The sequence below is a fragment of the Macaca nemestrina genome, chromosome 12 (assembly GCF_043159975.1).
Source record: "Macaca nemestrina isolate mMacNem1 chromosome 12, mMacNem.hap1, whole genome shotgun sequence".
Classification (NCBI taxonomy): Eukaryota; Metazoa; Chordata; class Mammalia; order Primates; family Cercopithecidae; genus Macaca; species Macaca nemestrina.
Window position 1 is genome coordinate 98922980 of NC_092136.1, and position 25452 is coordinate 98948431.

Genomic DNA, 25452 nt, shown 5'->3' on the forward strand with positions numbered 1-25452 from the left:
TGTTTATATCAGAAACATATTAATCCTGCCCACCACAAGTTCAGTTTAGAGAATAAATTTCATTATATGAAGAAATAAAATAATATTTGAAGTTACAATGAGAACTCTCTTAGATGTCCTCACTGTTGAATTAGTAGGACCTCCTTAATATTCTTGAGAATATAAGTGCCAGACAGAGGGCTAAGTATTTTGAATGAATTGATACCCTTCTTCACAACAGCATTTAGTGGAAGACACTAATATATTATTTTATGGATGGAGTAGCTGATGTTTAAAGAGGTTGAGTAAAAACCTAGACAAACAAGTAGTTATTAAAGCTAAATATTTTGTATAAAATCTTATTAAGAACCTGCCTCCTATTATACTAAATTTTACTATCTTAACAAAAGGAAATTTGCTTTATCTAAATTATCAAGTGTTCATTGTTTTTTTTTCTTTATTCAAGCAGAGCAGCTCTGAGTCAGTACCCTAATTATTCCTCATGAAACATTCAGGTAAAGCAGAGTAGTCTAGCAAAAACCAAAGGACTTTTTTTTTTTTTCAGAGAACATGCATAAATTAAAATTTAGCAAAATATCAATGACAACTGCATGTGCTTAAAAAAGAAAAGATCTTGATTGATAATTATTTGTTTCAAAATAAAATTACTTATATTTAAATGTAAAAGTTTTGGTGACTTTTAATGTTGAAGGAAATGTTAATCATAAGTAAAAAATAAGACATTCAAATATTCATTATAAAAGTAAATGAATATAAATTATCACCACTTTGGTTAAGTTAAAATTTCCTGTTAACTAAGGAAGAAAAAGGCCTGTAGAATTATGTGTAGCTGTCATGGTTCAGACAAAAAGGATGCAAATTATTTTCAGGATATTTTCCCTGACACCAATTCTAGAATGTATTGATTATCCAGATTTTGATGTAAGGGTGATTAAATAACATAAAGAGCAATTGCTCTAACTTCAGCTTTACAGAGGACAAAGAGCTCTTTTGATAGACAGTATGTATGTTCCTTTCTGGAAAAGTGAAAGTGTTTATAACTAAATCTACATCTACTGACAGTATTTCCACTGTGGCCTTGAGTATTAAAATCTAGACAAATCCAGAATCTGTGACAATAAAAAGAGTTTAAATAATCTTGGAAGAATATTTAACATTTGTTTCCAATAACTATCTATTTATTGTAATAATTATCTTGGAAATGTTTTAAAAATTCAGCTTCCAAGACTTAACCCTGGACCTATTGAATAAATATTTCTTTATAGGACCCAAGAAATCTCTCTAAACTTTCAAATATTGTTATTGATATTTTTACAAGTGTGGATTGCAGTCAGTTATTTTATAACAGTTCATAAAACGTTAGTATTTTAGATTAATTACATAAATAAATCATATTTTAAAAGCAGGCTATAAAAATTTAAAAGTTAAGGCAGAGTTAATTAAAATTTTAATAGAGAACAGTTTTTTTTTTGTTAGTTTCTACACGAGTGTACGTATATTAGCCATTAAAAAAAAGTAGGTCTGAATCTGCAAAAGTGTGCAGACAAGCATTGCATTGCTATCTCACAGTTGTACCAAATAGCAGGGAAGCAATTCTATGGTTACAACCATAAAGGAATACCAGTATGGCTTCTTCAAAATGTATTGCTAAGATTAAATATTACAACCCAATTTTTGCACATGTTGCATTAATATCTCCATTTCAAATAGTAGTCATGTTTAAAAATCATACAGTAATACCACTTCATTTATAAAAAATAAGTAACTAAAATCTCTGTTGTAGGAATTTTTTATTGAAGAAATTGAAACCCTAGAGTAAATACAAAACTATGTATTTAAATGTGTCCAATGAGGTTGTGAAAACCTATATATAAATATGTTGCTATTTACTAAAAACAAAACAACAACAAATAGCCAAGTGTTATCTGATGAGAGGGAACTAGAGGTTATTCTTATGCCACTATAGAAATGACACTCACTAATGGCCATAATTAACTTTAAATGCAATTATGCAATGCACTACATTTGGCTTGGGAGTGTGACTGGTGATTACAATTTTAAAAATTAATGACACGCCTACAAGCACACAGATTACCAACACAAGACTCCTGTTTTCATATAGAGTATAGAAAAATAGAACATTCTCAGGTGTTCAACAATACCACCACCAGCAGCAACAACAACAACAAAGCTGGGCAACCATCTGATTCACAACTATTCTTGAAACCATCAATGAGCTAAGATCACAGGCCAACCAAGTAACTCCAAATCCATGGAAAGACAAGTATATCTAAGGACAGATGCAGATCAAGCAGTTGCTTGTCTGGGACAGACACCACTGGTCAGCTAAACATTTTGAGAAATTCTTCCACATAATGCTATGGTTTGATGTTTGTCCCCTCCCAAATTCATGTTGAAATGTGGTTGCCATTGTGTTGGTGTTGGAAGGTGGGGCCTTTGGGAAGAAATTGAGCCATGAGAGCTCTACCCTTATAGGTGGATTAATGCCATTATAAAATGTCCAGTTTGTTCCCCTCAGGACTTTTTGCCTGTTCGCCTTTCACCATATTAGGGATGCAGCAAGAAGGCTCTGACCAGATGCTAATGCCCTGATCTTGGACTTACCAGCCTCTAGAACTGTGTGAAAATAAATTTCTGTTTGTTTTTAAAACATAAATTACCTAGTCTGTGGTATTCTTTATACACAAAATGGGCTTTTAACACAAATGGACTAAGATAGGCGGGGTAAGAACTAATGACAAAATATAGATCCTCTGGGAAGGAGAATGCATATACAAAGTGAATGCATACCTACTTACAGTCTATTCTTTAGGGACTTCTCCAAGTGCTCAAGAAAAATATTGGCCACAGTACTGAGAAAGTATACTTTGTTGTGTGGACAAAGAGCAGACAAACAGTAGCCACTGAAGGATAAAAAGTCCCAAAGCAATTAAAGAAAACACCCCAACTTTCTCCTATAGAAGGAAAGGCTTAAGCCAATGGGGAAGTGGAGCTGAAGCATTTTCCTTCCCTGAAGGCACTGGTGAAAACCCATGATAGCTGGAGAAAGAGAATGGAACAATAAAATAAAATAAAATACCTACACTCTTGAGAGAAAGGCAGTAATTCATGCTGGGCCCAGGTATACAGCAGGAAGTGGAACAGCCATTGACAAAGCCTCACTGTCTGACTACCAGGTCCGACCCACAGACCCTGACAGAGTGACAGATGAAAAGCTGCACTCAGATACAGGTATCCAGTAAGAGTGGGCTAGGGGACTGGGCCACTCACAGAAAGAGTTGAAGCAGCAGTGTCCCTAACAGGCTGGTGCTGAAGGCATTTACTTAGTACAGATTTAATGACAAAGGCTTTGAGTCAACACACTTGTGGGTGATTAACATGGTTGCCACTGTACCCCTCCCGCCCACCGCCTCTCCCTCCCCTAAGCCCTGACAGAGCAGTCCTGCGTGTAGATGATTAAAGGCCAGGTTCCAAGGCCTAAGTAAACTAATGTATCTAGCTCAGTTTCTTTATACCCCCTTGTTATCTAAGCTAAGCTTTCAGGCACCAGGTAAGAGAATCTGGCTGCCTTCAGTCAAATCCTTTTCCAAAGCTTTTGTGAAACCTCCTCACCTTCCAAGGAGGTTTGCTTCTTTCTATAATTTCCTCTTATAATTTTTCCCACCACCCTAACGAAACTCCTATACCTTCCCCTTTTCTGTTTTTTACATCAGGTTGTGTTGATTGAAGAGTACAGACATGTGCAGCAACAAGTCTGTCTGGCGTGGTGGTCACTGCTCATATTCCAACTTTGCATCCTAGAATTAGTAAATAACATAAGACAAACATGAGTATAATCAGCAACATTCTTTTCCAATCAAGTAGTGACCTGCAGTGTTACTTGGCATTTCAGTTTGATGTGTGCTGTTACTAAGGAACCCCACTGTAGGTATGTTAATCCCTCTTAGCCAAGCAGTCACATTTGTTAGAAGCTGGGAAGGGGGTGTTTGTCTCAGTAACAGGGTAGAAGAATGGAGGATTTAGAAGATGGGCCCAATAGAGTGTAGCAGTTACTGGTTGCAGGCAGAGTGAGAGAATTAAAAAGGATTAATAAAGCATAGCAAGGAACAAATTATCTGGAGTGAATGGTGTCTGTATCCAGAGTAGGTTTTGCTCAGTCTTCTGACTTGTTTTTTCAACATCATGTCTGGGGCCTGTGTTGGCCTATGTCATCTGAAGAAGCGGAATGGTCTGGTGCTGTGGGTCCTTTACAGTCATTTTCTTTATTACTGGTACCAGGTTGGGTCCTAGCCATGCAAGGTATGGTTTGACACGTCGTGCTGGAATCTAAAGAGGACCTGAGGGAGTGTGAACATAAGCATATCCTCTTGCCCATGTTAACAATTCATTTGGATCACACTATACATTACTGTTTACATTTTTCCATAAAACTGCAGGTTTTATATCTTAAGAGGTTTTAGCAAAGTGCTTTTCTATAGTTGATTGAAATTTATCATTTAAATTTTTAAAAATTAAATAAGCCTGTGCCAATAGTGTTGCAGGGTACTTACTCATATTCCCCCCTTTTTTGTTTTCTGAGCTATTTTTAAGGGTGGAATGGACACGTTCTATTATGGCCTGTCCTTGGGGGTTACACAGGATGCCTGTGGAATGTTGGATGATCCACATGTAACCAAATTGTTGAAACTGTGAACTGGTATAAGCTGGATCATTGTCAGATTTAATTTTTGTGGGCCACCCCATAAATGCAAAAGTTAAAAGAAGATGTTTAATGACATATTGGGTGGACTCTCCAGGAAAAGCATGAGAGCTAATTAAGTGAGAACTGGTATCAATGGATACATGTGCATATTTAAGTTTTCCAAATTCAGCAACATGTGTAACATCTGTTTGCCATAACTGATTAGGTTCTAGTCCTCTAGTGTTAACACCTGTTGAAGGAGGGGACATACTTGTGGGCTGGCAATCTGGGCATTGCAGGCTAATTTGTTTACTCTCTGGGTAAGTTGAAATTGTTTAGTTAAATTTCTCCAGTTGTGGAAAAATTGATGTGACTGGGTGGCTTGACCAAACACTGTTGTCATAACTTGTAGATTTGCTTGATCATTGACATAAGCCAATGGGCCAGGCAGTGAGATGTGGGCCCGAATGTGTGTAATAAAAACAGGATGTGTGCGTTGATCTAGCAATTGCTGAAATCAAAGAAAAAGTACACACAGGGTGGGCTCCAGAGTGGACTTAATGAGGGCTGTCTCAAGGTTCTGCAATAAATAAACAGAGGAAGCAGAGTCACTAACAATATTGAAGGGCTGAGCACAGAAAGTTTTCCAAGGCCAATATTAAGGCTCCCACCCTAGCTTTCTGAGTGCCAGTAAATCCAGAACAAGTGAGAGAATTATGCAATCTCCACCAAACAGCCACTTTTCCATTTTTACCAGAGCCATCAGAAAACAGTGTTAAAACATTAGGTTTGGGGAATTGAACTATTTTTGTAGGCAAAACCACAGAAGTATGAGGTAAAAACTGAGGGAGTTTGTCAGCAGGAATGGCATGCTCTATATGGCCTGTGTAATCAGAGAGTGCTATTTGCAGGTCCATAGATAAGGGCAACACTGCTTCGAATTGCTTTTTACATAAAGAACTTCTGATGATATCAGGGTCATAATTTAGTAATAGATTGCATTGTCTGTGGCCTGAATGGATGGCTTTACTAACTAACTGGATATAGGGATAGAGTGTTTTAGTCCCATTGTGTGAGCAAAAAATCCATTCTAGAAAGCATAGCTCTGGGCCATCTCTGCTATTCACCCTGTAGGGGAGTGTTTAGTGGGAAAAACAAACAATTGAATTGAATACCATGGATCTATCTGATCTGGTTGCCTCTGAGAAATAGCCTGCTCTACTTCCTCAATTTCCCTTTGTGCTGCAGGAGTTAAATACCTGGGAGAGTTGAAGGCAGCATTGCCTTTTAAGAAAGAAAACAGGTTCTGTAACTTGTCAGCAGTTATACCTATGGTGGAGTGAAGCCAGTTAATATGGCCTAGTAATTTTTGATAATTATTTAAGGTGTGTAAGTTGCTAGTATTTAATTTAACCTTTTGAGGTCTTACTGACTGGGAAGTTAGTATGTGCCCAAGATATTTCCAAGGAGAAGACATCTGTACTTTTTCAGGTGCTGTGATTAAGCCTCTTAACTGTGTATTCTTTACAACAGAGGCATATAACTTTAAAAGTACTGGCTTCATTGGGGCTGCTACTTAAATATCATCCACAAAATGAATAATCTTGCAATTAGGCAATTCTTTTCTACTGGGGAGCAAAGCCTGATTTACATGATGGTGACACATGGTAGGACTGTTCTGCATTCCTTGAAGAAGCACTTTCCAATGAAATTGGCAAGCTGGCCTTTCATTATTAATAGCTGGTATTGTAAACACAAATTTTTCTCTGTCCTGTTTGCAAGGGAATAGTATAAAAACAGTCTTTTAACTCAATAACAATTATAGGCCAATCTTGAGGAATCACCACAGGGAAGGGGAGCCCCTGCTGAAGGGGACTCTTAGGTTGCAAATTAGCATTGATAGCATGTAAGTTATGCAAAAGTCTCCATTTACCAGACTTTTTGGGAATGACGAAAATGGGCGAATTCCAGGGGCTTTTGGATGGTTCTATATGGCCGGCTTTTAATTGTTCCTCAACTGTCTCATGGGCTCTTCATAATTTCTCTCCCTTTAAAGGTCACTGTTCTACCCAAATAGGATTTTGAGAGAGCCATGTCAAGGGTAGTGGAGGAGTAACAGTGGTCATTATAAGAAAGAGGTCTGTAGATTGACCTCAATTAACCCTTTTATAAATGTGCTGAGGCTCTGTTTTCTCTAATGCCCTTTTTTATCTGTTTGCCTTGTTGATCTTGCATTGCCCGGCAGGATAAGAGCTCCCCTTCTAATGCTGTTTGCATAAGACAGGGTCCCATAGCTGTAGCATATCCCTTGTCTTTTTTTCCAATTTATTGGAAGAGGGGGCTTAGGCAAAACCTCTGTTTCCTCTTTGTTATTTTTACCCAGAAATGGCAAGGCTGAGGGAAATGGAGGCGGTAAGGTAGGTGACAGTTCCTTCTCCCTTCCCTTTTTAGGCTTTTCTGTGTAGAGTGGGACCAGAGTCAGCCTAACTAAAGCCCATAATGTTAGAGATTTTACTATGACCCATTGCCCTTGTGTATGATAAGTTTTCTCCCCACTTTTTCCCAGAGCTCTACATGTAGTGTGCCGCCTTCTGGAAACCATGGGTTATGGAAAACAACAGTTTTCATTATGTCCCTTAATTCAGCCTATGAAACTGAGGCTCCACTAGCTTTAAGCAGCTGTTTCAATACTTTTATATACTGTTGCTATTGAGCTGATAACTATTGTCCCATGATGAAACCCTAGCCTGAACACTTCCCTCAAACTTGGAAATCCCGAGCAGGCACCAATGACTTACTGACTTACTGACTGCACAGTGTCTTCACCTTCGCTTCCAAAGGTTTCGCCATGATCCATTGCAGCATTCCTCATGCAGGGCACCACGTGCCATGTCAGACCCACAGATCCTGACAGAGAGATAGATGAGAAAATGCATTCAGACGCAGGTATCCAGTGAAAGAGAAGGCCCGGGGACTGGGCCACTCACAGAAAGAGTTGAAGCAGCCATGGCCCTGACAAGCTGGCACTGTGGGCATTTATTTGGTACAGATTTAATGACAAAGGCTTTGAGTCAGCACACTTGTGGGTGATCGACATGGTCACCCCCACCAGAGAGAGCAGTCCTGCACCTGGATGATTAAAAGCCAGGTTCCAAGGTCCAAGTAAACTAATGTATCTAGATCAGCTTATTTATATCCCATTGTTATCTAACCTAAGCTATCAGGCACTGGGTCAGAGAATCTGGCAGCCTTCAGCCAAATCATTTTCCAAGCTTTTGCAAAACCTCCTGGCCTTCCAAGGAGGTTGGCTTCTTTCTATAATTTCCTCTTATAAATTCTCCCACCACCCTGACCAAACTCCTACACTTGAGCCTACTGATTAAGAAGCAGGGGTTACAAATTATTAGTGCCAAATTTTTCCTGTTAATACACATTTTCCTCAGTCATCTTCAAATCATTATCTTATTAAATGATGAGTGTTGGTATGTTGATTATTTCAAAAATTAAGATATGAAGGTAAAAAATAAGTTACAGTGACACAGGGAAGATTTATACATGCAGATCAGGGCACTTTCCTGGATCATGGTGCTTCTAATAGAACTTACCCATGTGCTAGTTTAACTAATGTTTTGGATACATAAATAATCCTCTCAGGATTTGCTGAAGTAGATTATTTTTTACTCCTTTCTTATATACACTATTTGCAGTCACAGAAGAAGCATACATAGCAGCCAGCTTACAGCCAGGGGAATTGGGTAGACTATAAGGAATAAGTGTAAAATAGAAATTTAAAAAGAACTTCTTTTTCAGTTTAGACTGGCTATCAGAATCTAGCTCAGTGTCTTCAATCTATTTTATAATAATTTTATTATCATAAAATTAATATTTAACAAGTCTTTAATTGTGACATATTTCCTATCTTGACAAACTCATAGATCAGTGAAGGAAACATATATACACACATCATCATCATCATCATCATCATCATCCTCGTCATCTTAATGTCATGTGGTAAAAGCACTGAGGGAGTAATGCCCAGGGTATGTTGAAAACACAAAAATTGAAAGAATTAATCTAGCCCTGGGTTGAGGTAAAAAGGGAGGAGGTTAAGGTGTCTGAGAAGACTTCCTGAATACCTAATATGAGTTAAACTGAAAAGTACATACTCTGAGGAAAAAGAAAAAAAGGATGAAAAAGTATGTACTCAATTCTCATTCCTCTCAAGTTGATCCAATACAAAAGGAGAGGCAAATTTGATACCTCCTCTGATTTATCCTGATGTTTCATAAGAAGAGAAAAAATAATGCTCTTGTTCCTCACTGTCATTCACAAACATAGATTGCAGCCTGGGATAGACAACTGCACTGTTTTTGGGTTTAAAAATGTAATTTGAAATAGAATAAAATATATCAAATTGTTTCACACTTAGTAAGGGCAAATAGTATATGTTGTGAAACTTTTTATTCAGTTAAGTATATGTGTGTATTTTGGGTCCAGATGGAAATGCATTTCTTACTAGCTTTTGGTTTATAAAAGTTTAAAAGCAAGAGTCCTGTCTTACCTCTGTTTTAGCCTTTAGACATTAAGCATTGGAACAAACATTTTTCCCACTACAGGCTATTCTTTGAATCAGCTATTTTCCCCTTGGTAACAAAGTTGTAAGATCACAGATGAATGGATTTGGAGCCAGCTGACTGTAAGGTCTAATTTGCTCTTAGGTTAATTAGGCTTATCCATTTTTTTTAAAATCCCCTGATTCCAACACAGCTTACTAGAATTCATCAACTCTTCAAGAGCAATCTTTTGCCATTTCTGCCTATGTGTACACTTGTTTGGCTAGCTCCCAAGTGGAAGAATAACTAAAACATGGCAAATATTTGGTGTCTGCACGTCTTCATATTGTAATCACCAAATGGGTCAAATTAAGGTCATCAAGGAGACAATATTTTATGTTCTCTGGTTAAGGAATTTTGTAGAACTTTTTCTATACATAGGATCATGTTCACACACCATATACACAATGTATTCTCTTCCCTCCAAATAAAATATTATTTAATATCCCTAGCAGAGTAAACAAAAGCACAATAAATCAATTCATTGTCCCTACAGAGAAAACAAAAATTAATAATGTTAATAGTTATTGTTTATGGAGCACAGCACATACGCTATTCTTATGCTTACTGTAGCCCTGCAATAATATGATTATTAGTCCTGTTGGAAAGATGAGGAAACCCAGGTTCAAGAAATTTCAGTAACCATACTGATTCAAAACTTCATTATCATTTGCCAAAAGGATTTTAAGTTAGATTTAGCTCACCAAAAATGGCATTTTATCTATTAATACTCCTACTTTTAATATCAATTTTTCATTTAAGATGGGTGCTAATATCTATGCCTATTAATAAATAAAGATGTTCATGAGGTCATATAAATTATTATATTTTTACCAGTTTTAGTTTATAGATTAAGGGAGAACAGATAAGTGTAGTCTTCTTTATGTTTGAGGTTAATCAAGAAAAATGCAAAAAACTTGTTTAAAGACTCAAGAAGTTGTAAGACACCTATAACACCTATTGTTTTGATATGAATTTTAATTTGTGATTCTCGTATTTTTTTTATCATTACTAAGATTTGCTCCCACCATTTTAAGAATTCCACTGCTTGATTTAGAATTTGTATTTGGGATAACAGCTCCAACAGGCAATCATACCAGCTAACATAGACATGGAAATTAAGTTATATTCCTGTAACTGCAATTGAGATCACAGAGACCTGATTTTCATACTATCATTATTTTTTTTCCTAATGAAGTTCTTCACTGAATGACTGTTTATAAAGATTATTGTATTTATAGAAGGGGTATAGTATATGAAAAACAAATTTAAGCACAGATGTTGGCAAATCGATACATTCTAGGAATTTTCATTTGCTTCTTCAAATCTAACTACAAATGTTTACTCTTACAAGTTTTTATTTTACTTAACAACTGTGTGAGCACATAAACTTTTTATTTAAGGGCTCTTTGGTTCATCATGCTCAGAAATTCTGAGAGGTTCATCAGTGGATTTTATTGGAATCTGCTAAACCAGCTGTCTAGCTAAACTGAATTAGAATCTAAGACTCTCAGTTATTTACTAATATCTTCGTCTTCACCATATAGTTAAAATCAGCTCTCTCAATTCTCCATCTCTATTCTACTGCAGTCACTGAAACTTACACTTATAGCAGTGGTTCTTTTATTTTAATTTGTAAGAACCACACTAAAATTACAGATTCCTTGTATACGGGGATTCCAGCTTAGGAAGTATGATATGAGTCATAAATATGTGTTTTGAAAATTTTCCATATCCTTTGAGATAAAAGATCATGTATTCCTTTTTGAGAAACAGTAATACCTAATCCCTTGTCCCCAAACAGCACAGTGCAGACCACTGCAGCCAGCCTTGAGGCTTAGTTCAAAGTTCAGGCCAGGTCTCCTTGGCGATGTTTTGTGGACCCAGCATAGTCACGGATCTCACCATTCTTTACTGACTCCTGGTTGTGCCACTGGGCACAAAATAGATCAAGATAAAATGAGTATTTTTCCAAAGTGTTCTGCTTTCCAAAAATCAGTTAAAAATAATATAATCTGATAATAATACAACTTTGTCACTCTCTATTGTCATAATTGCTTTTTGCTTAACATTTATTGAAACAAGACGTGGGGCAGGACAAGAAAATCCCCCTCCGTACGTGTCTGGTACCTCTCCCAAATCCCCTTTTTTATATAATTCTTTAGGCGTTGAAGAAAAGATTACTTAGACCCTTGCTTTTGACAGTATAAGACAATTTCACAAATCATGAAAACTGTTTGTGTCCTTCTGTTCCTGTAGGTAAGCGCTTGCCCCGTCTATCTTACTGAAGCTGACAGCAAATATTTTTTAAATAAACAAAAACAGCTTTTGGGCAATTTCAAGTATTTCCACGTAACTTTAAAGCAATTCTGTATAATTGTGTGCTTTCTCACACACACTTAAAATTATACTCACCAAAGGTCTAAATATTTATGGCACTAGTCTGACTACATTGATATCACTGGAAATCATTGTTAGGACTTAAAACAGGAAAAAAAAAAAAAAAAAAACAACCACACACAATGAAAAAGGCCCTAGGAGTTGTGTCCTGTCTTTTCAATGTCTTTCAGTTAAGCTTGTTCCTTCATTTCTGATCCTCAGTTTCTTCAAACTTAAAGTGGGTGTTGCTGGAAGGGGCAAACTGCTGTCAATAAAAAAAATTGTATTTATTCCTACTTTCTAACAATAATGATACAATTAAGATCAGTGAGAAAAATAAATCTTTATTTTGTTCAATACAACTTACAAATAGAGAGGGGGAGAGAAATTAAAGAGAACAAAATTCCAAAGCCTTTGTCATATCCTCCCTATGATGAACACTTAGACCCAGAGTAGTTGGGTATTTGTCTGAGCATATTAATTAATTACTAGATATCTAAAGAGTAGTTGGAAACAGATGCTTGGATTTTCTTTGTAAGAAGAAAACAAGAAATTGAGTTCCTAAATGTATATCTTGAGGAAGAGATAAATGAGAGAGGAAAAGGTGAAAAGGAGAAAATGAAAGAAGGACCCAAAAAACATTGAAAGAGGAAATTCACAGTGAAGGAAGCAGGGATGGTCAAAGAACTTTAAAATAAAAAACAGACCCATCACTTTGAGAGGCCGAGATGGGCGGATCACGAGGTCAGAAGATCGAGACCATCCTGGCTAACACGGTGAAACCCCGTCTCTACTAACAAACACAAAAAAACTAGCCGGGCGAGGTGGCGGGCGCCTGTAGTCCCAGCTACTCGGGAGGCTGAGGCAGGAGAATGGCGTGAACCCGGGAGGTGGAGCTTGCAGTGAGCTGAGACCGGCCACTGCACTCCAGTCCGGGCGACAGAGTGAGATTCCATCTCAAAAAATAAATAAATAAATAAATATAAATAAATTAAAAACAGAACGTCTAATATTTAACTTTAAGTTGCTGCTGTGTAATATTGTTTTATTGCTATTGCCTTCAAAGTTTCAATAAGTCAGCCAAATACAGTAAACCTTGTCTTAGTCTGTTTTGTGTTACTATAACAAAATATCTGAGACTGGTTCACTAATAAAAACCAAAAATTTATTTCCCACAATTCTAGAGGCTGGTAAGTTCAAGATCAAGGCACCGGCTTCCGATCTTGTGAGGGCCTTCTTGTGGCATCATCATTTGACAAATGGCAGAAGGGCAAGCTAAGTGAATGTTGTCTAAAGCTTCAATTATAAGAGTCTTAATCTCATTAGCAAGGGAAAACCCCTTATGGTCTAATCATCTCTTAATACCATAATGTGGGCAAAACCTAAATTTTGGAGAGGATGCATTAAAACCATAACAAGCCTGTATTTCTTCTTCGTAACTATTGCAAAGCAAAGTAATCAATCCTAAAATGTGAGCTGTAATAAAATAGAATAAATAGCAGGTGTTGGTAATTTACTAGGAGATATACAAGCTTTCTGTGAATTCTGGGAGATACTAGGATAGAGAGACTGGGTTTCCCTAACATGTCTGAAATGTGAATTTAAGTAATTTTCACTCAAATAAAATTCAATGTGTAAATTGAGGAACTGAGGATTTTCAGGCAATTATTAGTTACAGGGATTTCAATATACCCACTCTCTATTTCACAGGGCACATGGCTTGTTATAACGCTCAAATAAAACATTATGTATAAACCCTTATTGTGCTTTATAAGGTCATAATCAAGTATGTTCATAAAATCATCTGAATAACATAAAGGCTCATGCTTATAGTAAATGTAGAAGAGAGATTTTCAAATATGTTTTATCACAAAACACACTCCAATTAATTATTGTTATACTATTTTGATGTTTTAATAAATGTCTACTTTAACCCGGAAAACAATGACAGATAATAAAAGTGAATATTCATAGGAAACAGCTAGTGTGAATGCAGGGGAACCTAATAAATGTTTATTAAAAACCTTTAAAGCCTAAAATAATGTTTAAATACTCTAGAAGTCACATAAATAGCAAAACTAAATTAAATTAATTTTCAGTGACTTTAAAACAAGGCATCGATTTGTTGCTGCTGCCATTACTGTCTGAATGTATCTCAGGGTGGGCAGGCAGGTCATGGACCATCCCTTGAAGTACAATTCTCTTGCCAGTTCAGTCATCATTAAAAATTGATTTCAGTAGTTTCTAAATGAATCAGAGACAACTCCCAACATATTACTTTGTTAATGCAAACTTCTAGGCTAAGTTATCTATTGATGATACTACAATTGAAAAAAATCTTCTAAAATTATAAAGAAAATTTATAGTAGAATGTTGAATATCACAGAAGAGTTAAAGTCAAATGAGAAAAAATTTTAAATAAATATTGTGATTTTTCAGTATTTTAATTTAAAACTGAAAGTAGAAGTGATATATATATGTGAAAAATATCTACCAAGCATAATTAGAAGCTTATATATTTAATAGTTAAAATAATATTTTTTAAATTAAAGAGGTTTATATTACCCTAAAAGTGATATATATTATTTCAGAAAAAAACTTGAGCTGAAAATTAAAATTATAAAACTATTCAATGAAAAGCAAATTATAAGGTAGTACATACTTATGCATTTGAACATGTATGTAACTCCTTGGCATGCTATGAATCTAACAATAGTTTTAATCATTTATTCTTTCAGACTGTAATAAATTTCCTCCATTACCCACACATATGAATGGATGCATGGATGCATGGATGCATGGATGCATGGATGGATGGATGGATGGATGGATGGATGGATGGATAGATAGATAGATAGATAGATAGATAGATAGATAGATAGATAGATAGATAGATAGATTCATGTATAGATATACAAATACAATACTCATAACTTAAAAATGAAGATTTTGCATCACTCTTTCTTGTCAACTCCACCTAATGAGCGATAATAACTATAATACAGACCCAACTCATTGTCAAGAAAGGTGAAAATGTAAAAGCTTACCATGGTTCTAAAAATGTTTTTTAATGTTGTTTTCTTCGCCATTTAAAGCATGTTTTAAGTGTTTAACAATGATTTGAAGTATTGCCCTTCATTAAAGGAATACTCCACAAATAAAAAATTAGGCTAAAAATCAAACTACTACTGATCTCTCTAACGAAGAGGCTCAAACTCTAAGATTAAGGTACACATAGCAAACCATCACAGTTCAAGCAAGAGAGCCATAAGGTAGGAGAAACTACCAAGCAGCTGTTCTCAATCAAGTGTCCACTCTTCAAGATGCTTCTGATCCAGTTGTAATGGCACTTTCCCCAACTCACATGTCATGCTTTATATCCATGAGAGGCAGGAGAGTGCAATGGCTGGGTGTGGCCTCTGGTACCAGCTAACCTGACTTTGAAACCTGACTCCAGTCCAGTGAATTAAGCAAGATTTTTTCTGTCCTTAAGATAATGTCTCACGTTAGTTACTGACTTTTGGCATGCATATATGCAGAACTAGACTTTGAGATTAAGAATTAATCTATGCTTTACTGAATTTTTGTCTTTTGCATTTAGTATAACGTATAAGCTTTTTTACGAGAAAGGAAAGAAAAAAAGAGGTGAGAGAGCATATAAATTTCTGTGGGTTATCAAGAGTTGGTATAAAAATTGCATCAGGAGATGGTTCTGGATAGATTAGCATTAAAGTGATCATAGATATTGAGACATTGAGAATCTGTACCTTAAATTTACGATTGACATATTGGGGTCCACAGCCAATTAAACAGATAGAAGAGAATCTGTAGTTCTGGTTAGAACACACATTTCGCTTCAGGACTGCAACTAGGAAAGAAAAATGCCTCAGAGAATTAACTTTAGAGATTAGCAAAGGTTTGAACTTGCCAATGAAACAAGGTAGGGAAAGTTAAAGTTTTCTTACCGGAATTATGAGAAAGAGAAGCATTCTAAAGTTCTGGAAATGTGACAGAATAGATGATCAGGGATGTAATTTCAGGATGGAAAATTGTCAAGTTTATTCAAAAGTGATATATCTCTTATAAGGAAAAAATTGTGATTTATTAAAATTTTATACTGACTTGAAAAAGTTGAAGGAATTTAAAATTAATATGGAACATTGTGTATCTCTTGAATATTACAAAAGCCATATTTATTTTCTTCCTTTCTGTTTTCTTCCCTTTTCATTCATTTATTTATTCTTCAGAAAATTAATAAAGGTTAATGAAAAGTTTATTATGTGGAAGGGTTTTATATGTAAAAGGCACTTTTCACATCCTGGAGAAATGAAGATTAGAAAGTTGAAACATCTTCAAAACACACAGTTTAGTCAAATGGGAAAAATAATTACAAGGAATTGTTATATTAATATACAATAATATTGCTACAAAGGATGATTATAATAATTGACTCATTCAGTAGTAAATTAGTAAATTAATCAGGAAAAGCCACATAGGTAAATGACTCCGAAGATACTGGGATTAAGAGAAGAAATTTTATAACTAGAAAGATAAATGTAACCATGTTAGCATAGGGACCAATACATTCTAACAAAGGAGGTAAAGAAAAACCCCACATAATGAACCATAGTGCTTATTCATTAATTTTTAAAGATCTTTACTGTTTTGTATTAGACACTGAAGAGTAATAGCCAAAAAATACAGACTAGCTCTCCTTCCCTAGAATATCATGTGGGAAACAGACAAGTAAAATTGAGTAATCACAATATCTAATAATAATTGCTAGGTAGGGGTAATACAGGGTTTTAAGGATGGAGAACAAAGTACATGTGACTCAATATAGCTACGATATATTTCACAAGATTTTTTTACAAAAAGGAACAAGAAAAAAGTCTCTGTTATTGTTGCTTAACATAATGTATTAGCTTTATTCTCTTTCCTCCCCTTCTGGGACACAAAGTGTGGTGTACTAGACATTTTGACGGTACCTACCCCAGGTTTCTTGAAGCTTTTCCATCTTTTTTCCTCTTTATTTTACATTGCATATTTTTATGGACATGCTTTGATGTCACTAATTCTCTTTTTGTGAATTCTATATATTGCTAAACCCATCCAATGAGTTTTTAATTTCAGGTATAATATTTTTTAGTTCCAAAATACATTTGATTCTTTCATGCAAATTATAAAGATATGTTAAAATCTTCCAAGTTTTTCATTTTCATTTTGCATCTTTTCCTGTTTTTGTATATTTTAATTATTTTAAGATATTTTTTCTTTTATCTCTAGTACCTGAATCAATTATGGATATTTTCTATGTTACAGTTTTTCTCTTTCTTTTTGGTCAATTGTTCCTACTTTTTAGAATGTCTCATTGTTGACTGGATGATGAAATTGTGGATGACAAATTTAGACAATATTAGTATTCATGTTTTTTATAAAGAGAAATTGGCCGGGCGCGGTGGCTCAAGCCTGTAATCCCAGCACTTTGGGAGGCCGAGACGGGCGGATCATGAGGTCAGGAGATCGAGACCATCCTGGCTGACACGGTGAAACCCCGTCTCTACTAAAAAATACAAAAAACTAGCCTGGCGAGGTGGCGAGCGCCTGTAGTCCCAGATACTCGGGAGGCTGAGGCAGGAGAATGGCGTGAACCTGGGATGTGGAGCTTGCAGTGAGCCGAGATCTGGCCACTGCACTCCAGCCTGGGCGGCAGAGCGAGACTCCGTCTCAAAAAAAAAAAAAAAAAAAAAAAAAAAAAAAAAAAAAAGAGAAATTAATTTTATTCTGGATTTCTTCTGGAATCCAGTAACAATTGATCAGCTTGATCCTGCCTTTTTTTGTTTGTTTTTCAAGTGGGGTTATTTTATAATTTCCCCCACTCCTAAAGTGCAGCACTTATTCCTAGGAAGTCACTTTTAAGGTATACCTCTTGCTCCAAGTCTGTGGCCTTATGGGTTTTTAACTAAAAGCTCATGTGGTTTACCACAGTGTCTCCACATTAGCATAACTTTAAAGTACAACCTTGCTTTCTAACTCTCTAGAGCTTCTAAAATCTTTCTTCAGTATCATCCCAGCTACTGTGTTGTACCGGGTATCTTAAAGTTATGCCTTTATTATTGTATATGCTCAGGAGTCCAAGGCTTGAGTGGTGTTTGTATATAGATTTCAGGGCTCCTTCTCTAGAGTTCTTTCCTCTATGGGTTTGTATTTCCTAAATCACAGCCATTTGATGGAACTAGACTATAAGGTCTCCAAGTTCAGGAAGGTTGCTGCTTTTTCCATGCACTCCACCTCACACACAATGATTTGGTAATATCCTAGAGGAAAAAGACAAGGTGAATGTGGATATTACGTCACATCTTCCCTCTGTCAAGGATTATAGGTCACCAAGTCCTGTGTGCGTTGATCGCTTTCCAATGCCTTCAAAATACAGGGTTTTGTTTTTTGTTTTGTGTTTTTTGTTTGTTTGTTTTGTTTTTTTGTTTGTTTTGTTTGTTTTTTTACACAGGGTTTTGCTCTGTTTCCCAGGCTGGAATGCCAAAATATAGTTTTATTATATTATTATAATAGTTAGATTATTGAGTTATCTTTCTGTAGCAGAATTAATCTATTAGCATGTTGGTGGGGAATGGAAGAGGATACAGTTTTCTTTGATCTGATTAAAGTTTGCTGTTAGCCAGGCATTGTGATCCTGGATTTAGAACGTGTGGATTTCACCATGTTTCTATCCCCACTCCAGTCATAATACTGGGACTAGCATGTATTCGCAGCCTTCCTCAGGGGGAAGAGATTGTTTTTATTTTCCGTCTGCATCTCCCAGTTGCACTCTGTTTTTAGCCAATGTTCTTAGATTATAGTGTTGGTCTCCATTCCCCGTAGATTAAGGTTTCTTTGACTTTACTTAGGAGAGACATAGGTCTGGTAGAGTTTAGGTGCTGGCTTCTGTTTTCTACAACTGCAATGGGATTCTGCCAGTATGCACCGGCTACAGGTTTTGATGGCTTTCTCTCTGGAGTCTTTTGTTTCATTTTGGAGGCAGAAGTGAGTCGAAATATTTCAGGAGTGACAGTTATTCCCTTCCCCAAGTAAGTCATAAAGAGAGTGTTCTCTAGATTGTCTTTGCTCCACTCTGCATGATTCTGGTGAGGTTCCTGGAAAAAAAAGTCTGCAGGAGGAAGAACTCCTGTATGTCTGCATCCTCCAGAGTCTTCATACTCTCAGTCCAGCCCATATTTGTTCTTTAGTGACTCATTAAAATTTTCTAGCTTTATCTTCCTCCTGGCTTATTCAGATGGCTCAGAATTGACTCAGATATTCAAATGTTCACATTTTTTCCTTCCCTGCAGTTATATTTCCAGATTTTTATTGCTTGTTTGCATTGCAACCTTAGTTCTCTGATAAATTCAAGAAAAGTTGCTAATTTGAAATTTGTCTAGCTTTCTACTTGTTCTGAGGCTCTTTTCACATCTCTACATCTCTGAGCTGAAAACTAGAATTCAGAATATATGATTTTTAAAATTCTCCTTTAAATTGAATTGAAAGGATGGTAGCAGAATTTCTTATTCCGCCAAAGTATATTAATAAACAATATGTAGCAAATAAGTTTTAAACATACTTACTTGCTAGGAAAATGATGAATTATATTTACTTATACACTTATGAGATTGGAAACTACCTTAACATTTTAATCTATTTTTCTTCTTTAGCATAGTGACCAAAATAGGCAATGTAGATTTTAAGCTAACCTTAACATTATTCACTGTAACAATCTATCCATCCTCCATGATCTCAATTTATTTTGAAAATTGCAATACAACCTGCAATATCATTAATGCCCTGGTGTGAGAGATGTGGAAACTTAAGGATTGAAAATACCTTAGAGGTAAAATCAGGAGTTCTCAACCAGGACATAAATCATTTGCAAAATTGCGTGTAGAAAACACTGAGATATTTTGAGGAATGGGTCAATGTATTTTATTAAATTCACAAAAGTACCATGGCCCTAAGATTGTTAAATGCCACCAATGCGACTATGTATTTATAGAAATGCATCTATTTAAAATCCATATTTCTAGAGAGATTAACCTTGTGTCCACAGTCTTAATTCCTATATTTAGAATTATACTTAGAAATCATTTCAAAAATATCTAAAGGAAATAAAAGAGAAAGGAACAAAATTTTCTGTACATGAATCATGTGTTAATACCAAAATCCTCAACGTCTATCTTCAAAGAAAAAAATTTATCTCTCATTCTTCTTGCTCATCACTGTTGCTTTGATCTGCCTTACTGATGAATTTTAACACTAGGATACTACAATATCACCATTTATGGTATTGATAAATGTATTAATTACATAAGAAAAATAACTTTCCATGGTCAAACTTATGTAACTGTGAGTACCTAATACTTATTTATCTTTAAACTTTATTAATGTAATACCTAGCTTTATTATGATGAAGGTTTGGAAAGCTGTCACAAATGGCTATTTTAAGAGTATTTTTATTCATAAAAGAATAATGTTTAACAATATTAAATTAATAAATACTTGAAGCATTTGGTGAATAATGTCAGCTAGATGATTTTTTAAGAATAAAAAATGAGCTAAGCACATAAATAAGAGTAGAAATATACTGAAGATTACAGAAAGAAAGAAGTGCTTAAATGAATCCATACATTAAAGCCATCAAAAATGCTGACAATATAAAAACTTAAAAGAGCTTAATTTTGATTAACTCATACAATTAGAATAAATATACCATTGTAAAATTTAAGGAAGTTTCAACTGGATATAAGCAATAAATAAAAAAGTGATTTTTTTAGCATTACCCTGCCTTTGTTTCTTCATTTCAATGCATCCATTTAAGTTGTCTATAATATTGAGTTATATAACTATTTTATTCCCAGTGTCAAGCTCATGATACAGCATGAAATTGTTGCTTAATCCATACTCGGTAAATAATTGGGTGAATGAATCAGAGTTTTACAGTTTGACTATCATTTGTTCTAGAGAATTTCTTCTGGAACTATTTGTCTGGCTTCTCTGTAAAAATTACAACTAAAATTTCTTCTGCCTCATTTCTCATTAACTTTCAGAAAAAAATAATTAATTCAGTTTAAGATATCTATGGTTAAGTTGATTTTAATATGATAATTTTTCAGAGAGCAGAGACCATATTGTATTTATTGTTTCATTCTCAAAGAAACTGTGGCTCAGAGCTTGGAAATGGGATGTGCGGTAGAAGGTTGATTTCCTAGTTCTCTGGACTACAATATATGAATTACTTGTTGCATCTTAATCCACAAATATTGTTTGTCTGTATTTCAACTTTTTGTCAAAGTTGTGATTTTACAATGTATTTGAGAATTGCTTACTTTTTAATGTTTTTGTTTTTCTTTAATTTTCAAACAATTTTAATTTCAAAAACTAAAGATCCATTAACGTGGACTTAAGATATGATATATTGTACAATCAAAATTTATTTTTAAACTTAGAAATGACTGTTGATTACATAGTTATTGTGTGTTCTCTAAAATAATCAAATATTTTGATTTTTTAAAAATTCATGAAGGCTACATAATGCTTATTTTTGAGAGCATGATTTCTTATACTTATATAACTTTTTTACATGTCCTGAATGATTTCCTATGATAAACTAATTAAGCATTAGCTCATGGCTTTTGCTTTGCTTTTTTGATGTCATTTAATCAAAGATGGTAATATCCACTTTAGGCCCTCTAGGAAAAAAAAACTGACAACAAAAACTCTTCAGAAAATTTTGAATTCAACTGTCTTAGTGATTTAAAATATTCAAATCTATTCCACTTACCAACATTTCCAAGTTTTGAACATCCATTTCTACAATAGAAAAAAATCATACAAAAAAATAAATAATGATCTAATTTATAATAGCACTCAGGAAACAAACTATGCAAATAAATATATTAAGTGAAAACAAGCTTCAAATAAATTATAATCTCCTGGAAGGTGTCATTTAATTTTTCTTAAATCTCAGTGTACGGGCACAGAACAGGTCATTAATAAATCATTATGTGGCACTTAAGGAGATTATCATAACCACTGATGTTAGTAAACATCTATGAGATAAATCAGATACTCAGGAGAAAGGTTAAATGTCTTTGAAATACAAAATACATTTATCAAAATAGCTCTGCAAATGTTCTCCCATTTCTCTTCTGAGAAACAATAAGCTATCAAATTAAAATGAATTCCTCATAGACTGGCATTCCCCACGCTGTTCTTTCTAGGTTATCTGAAGCTAATTGTGTAAATTCAGCTTTGGAGGAAACAGGTACATATTTATTAATGGGAAAAGTCGATGCACACATGCACACCCATACACATACAGAGGCACACACACTCACTTACTCTGTTAATAACATGCAGTTGTGTTCCAGGAATTGGCTTAGGCATTCATTATGTATCCGCTCATTTCAATACACACTAAAAATCTGTAAGTTAAGGGACTGAGACACAAGAAGGTGATTAAACCTAGGTCAAACAACCAAAAATAAATAAGCAAACAAAAAACATTTGAACACATCTAATCTAGCTCTTCAGACTGTGCTCTAAATTATTATTATGCTGCATTGGAAACCAAAGGAAACCCTATTGGGGATCCTTTTTGTCCCCTCCTTCCACCAGAATGTTTTACCATTGTATAGAAAACATTGAGTAAACTACTTGTGAACTGGGAGTTATTAATTAAATGCATAACAATTCATTACATCAAAATGTTTTACATAAATAGTAACTTCCTTCAATGCCTAAATGAATACACTTGTAGTTTGGGTTTTGTGTTAATCAGAGAACTCTCACTCTATTTTTTTTATTTTTATTCAATTCATTTCCTAGTTGCACACTGGCCTTACTTAGTCTGGGTAAAGGGAAACTCTAAATCCCTTTTTAAAGGAAACATGAAGATACATTACCAAATAGAATTGTTCAACATTGTTAATGTTTTGTATAAGCTTTTAAAATGTTTTTGTGTGTGTGTGTGCTGGTGCATAATTGCTATTAATTTTCCAACAAAAGACATGACTACTTCACTCTCCAGCCTACCTTCTGCTGTGAATAATTTAAACTACAATAGTACTAGTATTAGTAAAAACAAAAATGATAATAGTAATGTGATAACACAATGGTTGATAAAGTGTCAACAAGTATAGCAGATGATAGTAGTGTTCAATAAATACCTCTGTCCTTATCATTTTAGTACACTCAGTCCAAATTACTCCACTAGGAATTATATTCCTTATCTGAGTGCTTTCTTCAGCTACTGAAACATACCTTCACCCCCTGTGCTCCAGGCCATAAGTGTTGGGGAATCAGGGCTACCTAAGACCATTCCTTACTCAATAACTGATACGAATTGGTGTACAAAACCTATCTCAAATTGGGATGCTATAAGCATTGTACTGTGTGTGTGTGTGTGTGTGTGTAATACATATGTTTCTGTTAGGCATATTCCAAGGTTGTGTATTTGATAAGACACATTTAATAAGTCTCATCAATATTAGATGGTGAGATCGTATAATCTATATAAGAATTAATGTGAATGATTTAGAAGAATATCTGGCATATATTTAATAAACGTTAGCTGCTATTATTATTGTTTTGTCAAATTACCAAGATAAATGTCATCTAGTAATATAGCTAAGATGTTAAATATTTGAACTCTACTCATGGGTAGACCCAGATCAGAATTTTTATTGTCTCATTTTCTAGCTAAGTGATGTTCAGGCACATTACTTGAGAATTTAATTCTTATTTTCTTCACTGTAAAATATACAACACCATAGGCTTTGTGTTTAAGAAGAAAGTGCAAACACAGGCTTATCACAGTATCTAGCACATAAAGCTCGAAAAACATTAGTAGCTATTTATACTATGTAATTAGTACAGCTACTAATATATCCTCTTTTACTCACACTATGTCTTGTAATGTACCATGTGAATTTAATCAGGGGTAGTGCTTAATATCTTAGCTGTTTCCCTGGATACATAGATGTGTTGCCCAACAAATCAACCAATCATCTAGAACCTTCGAGTTCTAATTTCCTTTTAGCTTGGAAGTTTGTCAGATACATTACTGGATCTTTCTGAACTTCTAAATCAGATGCGAATGTCCAGGTAATGAAGAGTTAATATAAAATGGAGAGATTCAACAAGGATTTTATTTCTTTAACTTCAAAATGTATGAAAGACAAGGCTGCTTATCATGCTAAAATTAATACTGAGTGTATCTGAAAAAAGAGACCCCAAACACTCAGTGTTACTAAGTACATCTCAGGGCTTATAAGCTAATTAAAATTCTGCCTTAACTTAGATTTCAAATTACTATATTTAAACTAAATTCATTTTAAATGAAGAGGCATAATTCTTTGTTTAACTAAAGCTCACTGTTGCATTTTCTCAAAGAAAAAGTTATAATGTGATGTCCTTTAAAGCAAATCCCTAGGGTTTTATTAAGGTAGTAAAAATACCAATATATGTGACAGTGGATTTTCTAAGGGAAATAGTTTTTTTCTCTTATACACTAATAAAAAAGAGATATACATATTTCTTGAAGGAGTTGGTGTGAAAAATAAAAAGAATCATAACTCCTAGAGTATATCTTATTTATATAGCTGTTAAATCTTTCCACCAGCTTTCTCTCTGACAGAAATGCAGCTATGCCTCAATAAGGTTGATTTTTAATTAAACAACCTGTGTCTCTCAGCATGTGAAAAATGAGCTAGCAGCAATATAGTCATATGAAGGCATCAGAGCTTTATATCTAAAATCTGCTACTGATGATGAGTTATTTGGGCTAATCATATCCACAGAGGTTAAGAAGCAGATACTACAATATATTTAGGTACAATATACTGTGCTAATAATGGTTTTCAAAAGTGCACAGGACATTTTAAAAATTCATATTCAAGCTAATATTTCAAGTACTGAATTCTGTATCCTTGACTATTAGTTTGATTTTAATTGATTTAAACTTATTAATAATCTTAACTACAGAATGAAGGAGTATGTCAGTGTTTTAGGAGATATACAATATGTATCTCATGCCCTTCTCTTAATCTCATGAGAATGGATCTATTTTAGAAGTATGGTGTATGTTTATTAATTGTGGTTTTTCCAATATTAATTTTAAAAATCTATAGGGCATATTTCCATTGAATGGCAATAATACCAGAAAACAACGTTTCTTTGATTAATAATAAAACCTACAAACTTAAACAAAATCAAAAATATTCATTTTGCTTAAGTGAGGATCTTTCTATTACATGATTCTTCCCTGATGTGCTTTGTGGCCCATTTGCTACTTTTCAGCAGAGTTGAGAAGTGATCATATATAATGTCAAATATCCTATTTCTATGGCTCAGAGCCTCTTTCTTAGGAAACACTGGTTTATTACCTTTTTATCCCAATTCACAAGTGTTATCTACCAGGTAGCTGGATACCACTTTACTGAACTTCAGTGAAAGCAAACCCAGAAAGTCCTTCCTCTCAACCTCCCTCGCTTCCTTTCCCCTTCATTCCTTTCCCTCCCTGCCTCCCTAGGTGCCTGCCTCCCTCCCTGCTTTCCTTCCTTCCTTCCTTCCTTCCTTCCTTCCTTCCTTCCTTCCTTCCTTCCTTCCTTCCTTCCTTCCTTCCTTCCTTCCTTCCTTCCTTCCTTCCTTCTTTCCTTCCTCCTTGCCTCCCTTCTTTCCATCCACTGTCCATCCCATAGGAGTTAAATG

General features: G+C 34.8%; 1 long non-coding RNA gene across 1 annotated transcript; it reads right to left on the minus strand.

Moving 5' to 3' along the window:
• Positions 1-3443: 3443 nt before the first annotated feature.
• LOC105484297 (uncharacterized) lies at positions 3444-23708 on the minus strand. Its single transcript, XR_988852.2, has 5 exons — positions 23646-23708; positions 22084-22181; positions 21524-21552; positions 7509-7609; positions 3444-3818 (listed from the first exon to the last, which is right to left on the minus strand). It is a non-coding gene; the product is annotated as an uncharacterized lncRNA (long non-coding RNA).
• Positions 23709-25452: the final 1744 nt, after the last annotated feature.